Source organism: Ammospiza caudacuta, chromosome 2, assembly GCF_027887145.1.
Source record: "Ammospiza caudacuta isolate bAmmCau1 chromosome 2, bAmmCau1.pri, whole genome shotgun sequence".
NCBI classification, from domain to species: Eukaryota; Metazoa; Chordata; class Aves; order Passeriformes; family Passerellidae; genus Ammospiza; species Ammospiza caudacuta.
This window is the reverse complement of record NC_080594.1, coordinates 99,778,518-99,788,769: the sequence shown is the minus strand read 5'-3', so window position 1 is coordinate 99,788,769 and position 10,252 is coordinate 99,778,518.

Below are 10,252 nucleotides of genomic sequence, written 5' to 3'. Positions count from 1 at the left end.
GAAGATGAAAAAATAGTTGTGTGAATGTAAAAACAATTTATTGTACATTACTTGAGAAAGAAGAAATCAGTTGTTTTTCCAAAATATGGGATTATAGTGTAGCTGGATTGACATGAAATCAAATGATAATGGCCTAATAGAAACTAGCTCTAATATTCTATTTGCTGATAGTGCAGTTAGTGCCATGGACTCCTCTGGCAGTACACCTGAAGCAATGCCTTTTCCATTATGTCCAGTGGAGCTATTTGCTGGCTAATATTCATCTATTTGTTTTTTGCCCTTGAAATCTGAATCTCCACTGAGTAGTCATGATTTAAGATTAATTAGATTAATTTTTTTAATACTAAGAAAGCCAAGGAGGTAGATGAGGCCAAGCTGGAATGCAGCCCTAAGAGACCCATCCAACTTGTGAAACTTCTTAAACACTGAAGTGCCTTTTTCCAGCAAAAGATTCCTGTTTGCCTTGTTTTTTTTTCTCTCTGTAAACTGATGTCTTCTAACTTTTAGGAAAAAAAAATATATATAGCATTTTGCAGATGGAACTGCCATTGAATGAAAAAATACTGTAGAGCAAAAATGCAATCATCTGGAAGGTAGTTCTTTATCAGAAGCTGAGACTTCTGTAATGTACCTTCCCTGAGATCTGAATATTTTCTGAACTGATAAATTGCACCAGGAATAATTTATTTCACAATTTTATAACTATACATCATTAATTTAAAAAAATATTTTTAGAATAAATACTTGGGAATCCCCTAAATCATGGGCATTGGGTTTTAAAACAAAGCATGTGCAGATGCCTAATTCTTGAATTCTACCAGCTTCCAGATTAGAAGAATGGTACTCCTTCCTAGATACAGGCCTTGCTTTTTCTAGTTCAATTTTTTAGTACAGTCTTGTCAGTGCTTAAGAGGAATCTGTGCAGGAGGCAATCTCATTAATTTCTAGTGTAGAGTGGTAAGAAACATATTCACAACCTCTGATGTGTATGAGGTTATCATTAATCTTTGTACAATCAACTTAGGCAAAAATAATGCTTTCACTTTGTGTACCACTCCAGTTTGAACTGGAAAATATTCCAAGGTGAAAAAAAAGTGTAAATTCTGAAACATTGTAGAAGTATATATCTGATTTTATAAGCAATTAACTGTGAAATGTTTTGTTTGAGTTTTGCTCAACATCATGTGATCCTGCCATAGCGGTTTTCTTACTATCATTCATTTTTATAGCCAAAATATTCCTAAGTATTACTAAATGTCATTAAATATTACAAAAGTGTACCAGGAGAAAAAATTAAATTACAATTTAAGTGAAATCCTGTAAGCTTAAAAGTACAGAACTATTTTATTAAAATTTTAAGGAATTTTCAATTAGAATGTGCTAGAATACTATGTGAAACAAGATTGGTAATGCAGGAATATAAATGTCTTAGCAGGTATTTCTCTGTATATCATTAAAATAAACACTCATGTAGAAATGGAATTTAAGCAATTGATTTTAGTTTATTTTTATGGTGTTTGGTACTATCTTTCATTATACTTTTATAAGTATCTGATAGAGGCTTCATTATCAGAACATCTGAAAAATATTTTTATCTTCATGAGAATATGAAATATTGAATATGAAATAATTATCTATTTTAATATATGGGCAGAAGAGAAACTAATGGGTTCACTCAATAGTAATCTCAGAATTGAAACCTTCAAACTGGTAAAAATTGCTGAAGATCCAATTTTGTCAGTGTAATATTTTCTCAGAAATGCAAATTACTGCAAATGTTACAGCTATGCTGTTCTTTAGCTGGTGCTCTTAATGCTCCTGTTTACATTCCCTGCATGAAAATGATGGAATGACTAGCCTTGGAAACCATTTCCAAGGAAATAGAAGGCATAAAGGTGGCAAGGAATAGTTAGCATGGATCAACAGAGGGGAAGCCATGTGTGAGCAGTCAGGTAATCTACAAAGAAATATGTCTTGCTGGATGAGGGGAAAGCAGAAGACATTCTCTACCTAGACTTCAGTGAGGCTTTCAGTGCTGTGCTCCCTTTGTTCTTTAGGAAGAATCTGATGAGATATGGATTGAATGAGCAGGCAGTGGGGTGGACTGAAACCTTAACTGGATGGGCACAGAGTGGGGTGACTGGCAGTGCAAAATGTTATTGGTACCTGAACTGGCATTATACACCAGCGTTCAATACTGGGTCCAATGATCTCAATGGTGGGGCAGAGTTGTGCCCTCAGCAAGTCTGCAGATGACTTAAATAGGAGTCTCTGATATGCCACATTGTTGTAAAGCTGTCCGGAAAAACCTCAACAAACTGGGGAAAGGGGCTGACAGGAACTTTGTGGTGTTCAACAGGGAGTGCAGTGTCACAGACACATTTTATGAAAAATCTTTTCTTTAAGATTTTTTCTCCTGAGAAGCCAAGAGGCCTCAGGAACAAAATGTAAACAATGATTATCTGCTGCTGTGGAATGCAACAGGTGCATCTGTGATTGTTCTCATGCAGTTGTTTCTAATTAATGGCCAATCACAGTCAGCTAGCTCAGACTCTCTGTCCAAGACACAAGCTTTTGTTTTCATTCCATTCTTTTTCTATTCTTAGCTAGCCTTCTGATGAAATCCTTTCTTCTATTCTTTTAGTATACTTTTATTATAATATATGTAATAAAATAATAAATCAAGCCTTCTGAAACACAGAGTCAACAAAATTGTCTCTTCCCTCATCCTGAGACCTCTGCAAGCACCGTCACAGTGCAGTGTCCCACATTTGGAACAGAAAAACTCCAGGCACAAGAACAGGAAAGGCAAACAGATGGAAAGCAGCTTTACAGAAAAGGATCTGAGGCTCCTTATGGACACCACTTGAGTGTGAGGCAATAACAAAGGCCAGTGGTATTCTGGGCTGCATTAGGAGATATGCTACCATCAGAACAAGGTTCTTCCCTTCCACCCCGCATGCGAGGCCAGCACTAAGTACTTGTGTCGAGCTCTCAGCTCCACAGCACAAGAGGCATATGGAGCTACTGGAGGAACTCCAGCAAAGGGTCAGGTAAAGGGATGAAGGGACTAGGGCACCTCTCCTATGAGAAGAGATCTGACTGCTTAGCCTGGAGAAAAGAAGGCTCACAGGGAAGTGTACATGTACCTGAAGGGGGAGTTGAAAGAACACAGAGCCAGGTTTTAGTGGTGCCCAGAGACAGGCAATAGGCTCTGGCTGGCCTTGCAGGCTGTTTAGCCCAAATGAGCTATGGAAGGCCCTTCCAACCTCAAACATTCTCTGATTCTGTGAAGGAATCTAGGCTATTTTAGGAGGCTGACAGACGAAATGAAACCTACTGGAGGCACATGCTCTTCTGGAATGGGAAACTGGATACCACACAACCCTTGAAGTTTTTCTCTGGTTTATTTCACTGAAAAGATTACAAAATTTGTCACAGAAAATTCATCAAAAAGATTTAATTTGCCACTGAAATAACAATAAAACTAGCCAAAACAGTCTTATTTTTTTCTCTATATCAATTATTTATTAATTTTATTAGCAATTATTAAATATTTAGCAATTATGGGAAAAATTGTACTGTTATTACTGACCCATAAGTTTCAGTAGGCATGAAATAATATATTGATAGTTCAGATCAAAAATAGACAATATTTATTTCCATATGGTGTACTGCATTACAGTCTGTAAAACTAGCAAAAATCAACTACAGTATGTTTAGCAAAATACAGTTTAATGTTAAGCACTACTTTCCTTAACACAATTACAAGGCATATTTTGCATAGGTGGACTGGATATAATATTGGAATATAATAAAATGTGTGGTAGCCAGAAACATCAAACTGATTAAAACCCATACATTTTTAAAGTTATTTACCAGGCTTTTATCTAGATTGGGAAAAATAATATGTTATGGAACATTTGAACCAAGCAACATAATTTGGATATTCTATCTACTTGTAATATAGATTAAAAATGACAAAGAGATTCCTAACTCATCTGAACAATTGAAAATAAGTGGGTTAAAAAAGCTGCTTAGTTTTAATGAAAAAAAATTACCATGTCAGTTGATTGCTGTCCTTGTTAAAGAAAATGAAGACAGAATCTGATGAAGAGGAGAAACCAAGTGTGACTGTGTGCATCACAGTGTAACTATATATGGAGATCACAAAATAAGAAAATCATTATAGCTTTGAAATTTTTCTTTACATGCAAGTGCCTTGGATACTATCACTTAGCTTCTGTCATTTGTTGGAAGTGATTTATCTCTCAATAGGCATAAAGCTAGTATTTTTCTTTGCAGAATGAAGGTTAAAATGATTAATGAAAAATCTTGGTACAACCATTCTACTGTAGTGTAGGGGCTGATCCATTGTGTACATCAGATAACAGATTTCATAGAATTATAGAATAGTTTGGATTGTAAGGGACCTTTAAAGTTCATCTAGTCTTATCCACAGTTTGTGTTTCTTTAATAATCTATGCAAAGGGAAATAATAATTGTAAAAATAATGTATACAGGAATTTAAATTGTTACATTCAACAAATTTCAATAACTAATTGCTTTCCATAACTTTAATTATTTAGTAATTTTTTTTTTTTTTTTGTCAAAAACCTAACCCAAGACTTTTGCCTAGGAATCTGGAAGCTGTGTCTCTCTATCAGTAATTGATTGAAGAGTAGGTGATACTCGGTGGAATAAGAAGTCCATAGGGATTTTCATCTGAAGTGCAAAGCATTTTATTTAGGCTTAGAAGGGTGTGGTGGTGTATTGTCCCCAAGCTTCCTTGGGACTTTCTTTGGTCCCAGGAATTGCCATCAGGCCTTGGCCTTTGCACAATGATTTGGGCAGTAAAGTGTTTCTTGAGAGGTTAGAGCTTCTGCTCTCAGAAATAGTCAGTCTTAGAAGCTGGGTCTAGCTTGCACAATCACCATAACTGACATGCTTTCTGTAGATTTTTCTTTTTTTCTTTTTTTTTAATACTTTTTAAAGAGTCCTTCTCTTGTGTACTACCTGAAATAATCTGAATAAAATGCACAAAGGGAGCTGGGAGCAGAATGTAGGATTCGCTATAAGCATTGAGCTTAAACTAGCACTTCCTCTCTTCCCTTGCAGAACAGCAGGGTCATATGCACCCACAGCTCGTTGGATAAAATCTCTTCTGGGAGTTGGAAGAAGTCAGTTCAAAACCCACAAATGTGAGGGGTGAAAGATTCAAATGTCACTCTTATAAAATAATTTCTCTGTGTTTTTATACATTAGCATACAGCAAACTACCATGATAATACTAAAAGGAAAGGGAAAAGTGATCTGTTTTTCATTTCTGAAAGGGCTAATTCAAGCCCCACAGACAGGATTCTGGGCTGAGGATCAATTATATCAGTTTCCAGTTCAATACTCTCTGCTTCTTACTGCTTTTTTTAATTTTTAAAACTATTATTAACCCTCCATTTATTTTCAGCACTGTAAGACTTCAGTGGCAGTATTAATATACCACATTTAATATCTCACTTTGAAAATTAACTAAGGTTTTCAGTGATAATAAAATTAGATGAAGAATATCACAAAAAACACAAAAATTATTCAGGTTGGAGGCAATATAAAGAATCTGGGATCAGATTTCAATCCAATTTTATTTTCATTCTGAACACATAAATGGAACTAAACTTACACTTAAATATAATAACTGTTACTAATCCCAAATCATAAATAGTGGTAGAAAACTGCAGTTACATAAAGTTTATGAAAAAACAAAGAGTGATAGAGTCTAATGCTGCTGTATACTTTGAAAAAACACATACATGCCATTCTGCTGTTCCAAAGCACAGGATTATTTAAAAAGAAACCCCAACCTTACATCCCAGAAAATAAAAATAATAAAAAAACTCAAAAGCAAACACATCCCAAAAAACTACTGGAGAAAACTGAACATATTATCTATGAAAAAGCAAATTGCTACAGCTGAAATACATAGTTGAAATAGTGCAAGAAAAATTTAGATACCAGGAGAGACATGACAGTAATTAAATTAGTTGGAAAGGTTTGCTTTTTCTATGTGTGATTTGTGAAAGAATAGCCCTAATGATTTTGATCACTCAAGGCTGAATTTTCTGGCAGAGGCATTATAAGAATTTTAATAACCTAAATTTCTTATTTCTTCAGTGGCAGGAGTGTATGTCTTACTTTTTTGCCCCATCATTTCCTTGAGTTCATAGCATGACTCACATACCCATTAGCACAGCAACTGCATTTTTGAGAAGAGGAAAAGAAGTAAAATATTTCTGCATACATGTAATTCTGTCAGCAGTTGGTGAAATTCTTCAGTATTTCTCATGTCATGTATGTTTTATATTACAGTGTACTTTGCTTTCATTTTATAAATCTGAGAGCTTTTGCCACTTAATCACAGTTATGGCAAGACTAGGGAAACATTCCCAATTTTACTGCTCAGATTGATGGCATTGCAGATATTGACAACTTTCATAATCACTAATTAGGGCTTTCCAGCAGTTTCCTCTACTAAGTGGAAAAATGTAGATATCAGGGTTCATCAGGGCTTCTATGAAATACACATACACTCAGGTGGAGATTGGAGCTGTGGTATGGATTTATTGGATGAGAATGATGACTAAAGTAGGATTTTGCTATACAACCATGAGCACAGAGGAGCTGGAACAGTCTGCAGTGATCAAGGATGACCATGCACAATATTATGTTCTATTCAGCGTGAAAACGGGTTTAACTTAGGGCACACCAATGACTGTACAATTCTGTACAGTAATGGCTGTAATGTACAATTCTTTAGAGGAGTATCAGTGGCCAATGCTGGAAGCAGAGCTTGGTGAGATCGTAATGTGGTTCCAGAATTACAAACAGACTGGAAAGGGGATTAAGACAATCAGAAGTTGGTAAATATTTTCCTGTGAAACAAAACTATAAAATCTAGGACTGGTCTACATAAAAAAATTTGTACATATTTAAATGTATATTTTCTTTGAGGAGAGTTATAAATGCAATTCAAATTTATTTCTTAAGCATTCAGAGTGAGTCAATTGCACTGCTTAGATAGAAACAAAAACTTGGCTATGACATTTCACATTGAGGCTTTAAAGGACATGTCTTTTGCTCAAGGAAAGTTTTGAGGCAGACTGGGTGCAGGTGTGTCTGTGAGATAGTGCTGATCTAACCTGAGATGATATTATGCTGTTTTATATTAATGCCTTTAATGATAATATCCTATCATCTTGAGATTGTAGTTCAGTATATCTGCACAGTATGGGGACCTACTGTGATTTCTTCAAGGCTTCTGTGTTTGTCACAAACAAATCTGGAGGGGAGCTCAAAAAGAGTCATTTAACAAGGCTTTTTCTTTGGTCCTGAGGAGTTTTGCTGAGTTTGGCCCTTGGGAGTTTTGTCCTGCTGCCTTTTCTTTCTTCTTGTGTCTGAATGACCAAGGGCTCCTTCTGCACTTGGAGGGACAAACAAGGTGGCAGGGACAGAGATAGGGAAAGGAATGCTTCTATTTTAGAGATGGGCTGGAAGACAGGAAGTGTAGAGAAATATGTCAGAGAGGACAGATGAAGAGGAAAGGAGGAAAGCTGGAAAGAATTGCTAAAACTAGGATCTGCTTCTTTTCTACACCTACTCTTCTGCCTGGATTTCTTCTGGCTGCTGAAGAGAAATGTTCTTTGTCTTAGGCAGTGACAATTTCATTCTGTATATTTATGCACACTGAACTGAGAAAACATAGAAGAGATGGGTGAGATCACCCCCAAGTCTCAAACTAGAGAGATTAATATGCCTCAACTTTATATTGTTGTAATGACCTGACCCTGGCTGTCTGCCCAGTGCCCACCCAGCTGTTTGCTCACTCCTCCTCAGCAGGGCAGGGAGACAAAATACAATGTAAAAGCTTGTGAAACAAGATAACAACAGGGAGGTCACTCACCAATTATCATCACAGGAAAAACACTAGACTTGGGGAAGACTAATTTATATTATTGACAACAAAAATAGAGTAGGGTGGTAAGGAACAAAACCAGTCCCCTCTCAGCTTCCTGGGCTCTACTTCCATCATTCCCAACTCTTCTACCTCTTACCCTCAAAACAGTGCCTAGGGAATGGGGAACAAGTATTGTGGTCAGCTCAGAACACTTTGCCACTGCATCTCCTTTCCCCTGCTCTAGCATGGGATTGTTCCCCACAGTTCTTTGGGAATAGACTGCTGCAGCATGCGAGCTTCCCCTTGGGCAGCAGGTCCTGCCAGGAACCTGCTCCAGTGTGGGCTCCCCTCCATGGGCTGCATCTTCCTCCATGGCACATCCAGCTGCTCAGCCATGTAGTTCTCTGGGTGGATGTCTGCTCCATCATGGTCCTCCATGAACTGCAGGTGAAGGATTTTATTCACAATCCTGTCCTGGGTTGCAGGGGAATCTCTGCTCCAGCACCCGAAGCACCTACTCCCACTCCTTCACACACCTGGGTTTCTGAAGAGTTTTTTTTTCCACTTTTTTGCCTTCTTCTCCCTCACAGCAGCTGCGTGGCATTTTTATCCTTTCTGAACATGTTATCACCGAGCTGTCACCAACATTACTGATGGGCTCAGCTTTGACCAGGGGTGAGTCCATTTAGGAATGGTTACATCCAACACAGGGGAATCTCCTTGTCTCTTCTTCCAGGGGCACCCCTGCAGCTCCACCACCACCAAAACCTTGTCATGTAAACCCAATAAAATTTTTCATCAGTTCACTGCCTAAACTGAGTAATCTTTCATTTCCAAGGAAAAGACAAATGACTTATGTAATAAACAAAAATAATTAAAGTAAGACTTCCTGTCCAATTAAAGAAAGGTTGTTTTCAGAAATTAATTGGTTTTACCACTTCCAAATGTAACTCCTGCAAGCCTCTTCTAGGGTAGTTTGTTTATGTAATTTCTGTCAAGTAGTTTTACAAGTCTTTAGTGCCAAAGTTTCAACACTTCCTTTCATGGCCACTCTACAGAAAATGTCAAAGTGAGAAAGCTTTTCAAGATAAAAAGTCATTATGAGCCAGAAAAAAAATATAATAAAATGACTGCATATCTAATTATGTGCCCCTTGACTTACATATGACACACTTGTCATAAAGTTTTTTTTTTAATTTTCAGATTTTTAATTTACAAGCTTGTCACATGCAGTTTAGTCATTTTGTTCAGATAGGGTGGAAAATTTCTTAAGGTTCCCCCAATTGCCAATTCTTGTTTATCACTTCTAATTGGATAATACTTGTATTATAAACCACACACATACAGAGCAACCTGTGGTACAGACTCTGAGGTGGGGGGGTTTAGGGCACTATGGAAGACAATGTATGGTGAATTTTAGTATCAAATGCTGAAAATTTCTTTCATTATCAGGGAAGATTTCTAATTGTTGTACACTCACACAGTGTCACTAAGGTAAGTGATAATGAGGTGGTGCTACATTCTTTTTAATCATATAGAATTCAAAGAAAGTTGGTATTTAGAGGACTGTTAAAGTCATTTTGGTTTTGGGGGTTCACTACTCACAATTCTTGCAGAGTAAGAAAAGTGCAGACTTTTAGACAACTGCAGGTGTGCAAAGCTTTAGTGGACGTCTGGATAAAATCCCTCTGCTGAAAAGTTTTACAAGATACTGGTAATCAGTTTGCAGGATTCAGTTTATAGATCATCTTTGTGACAGTCCATGCCACTTGTTTCATATGCTGTTTTGGTCTTCCTAAATGTAAAACAGTGCTCCTGGTCACGCTTGGTGGGCTCTGTTGACGTGCTCTGTCATTTTCCTTGGCCAGGTTGATCCAGCAGCAGCTGGAGGTGGGGATGTTGCAGGGGGCATAGGAAGAGGAGGCAGAGAGGGAGTCTGACCAGCAGTGGTTTCCTATTAATATAAAGAGGAGGGATCTTCTTTACTACTGTCTTCATAGAAAATCCCTAAAGAATGACTGGAAAAGATGAGCAGAGCAGGATCAATGTAATGACAAGGATCTGAATGGAGACACCATGACAGAGACAGTGGAGCAAGAGGTGTAATTAAGGAGCTAGTTTGTGATAGTGTTGGGAAGACCACTGGACCCTGACTGGTATCTTGGGGAAGGTAATTCAAAAAGCACTTACTAATTTAGGTTTCTCTGGACTGCTACTTATTTTGCCTGACACCCCAAGCCCTTTTATACACCACTGGAAAAACAGTTAATCCTGGGTGCCCCAATGTTGTAATTTCTTAACCCAGCT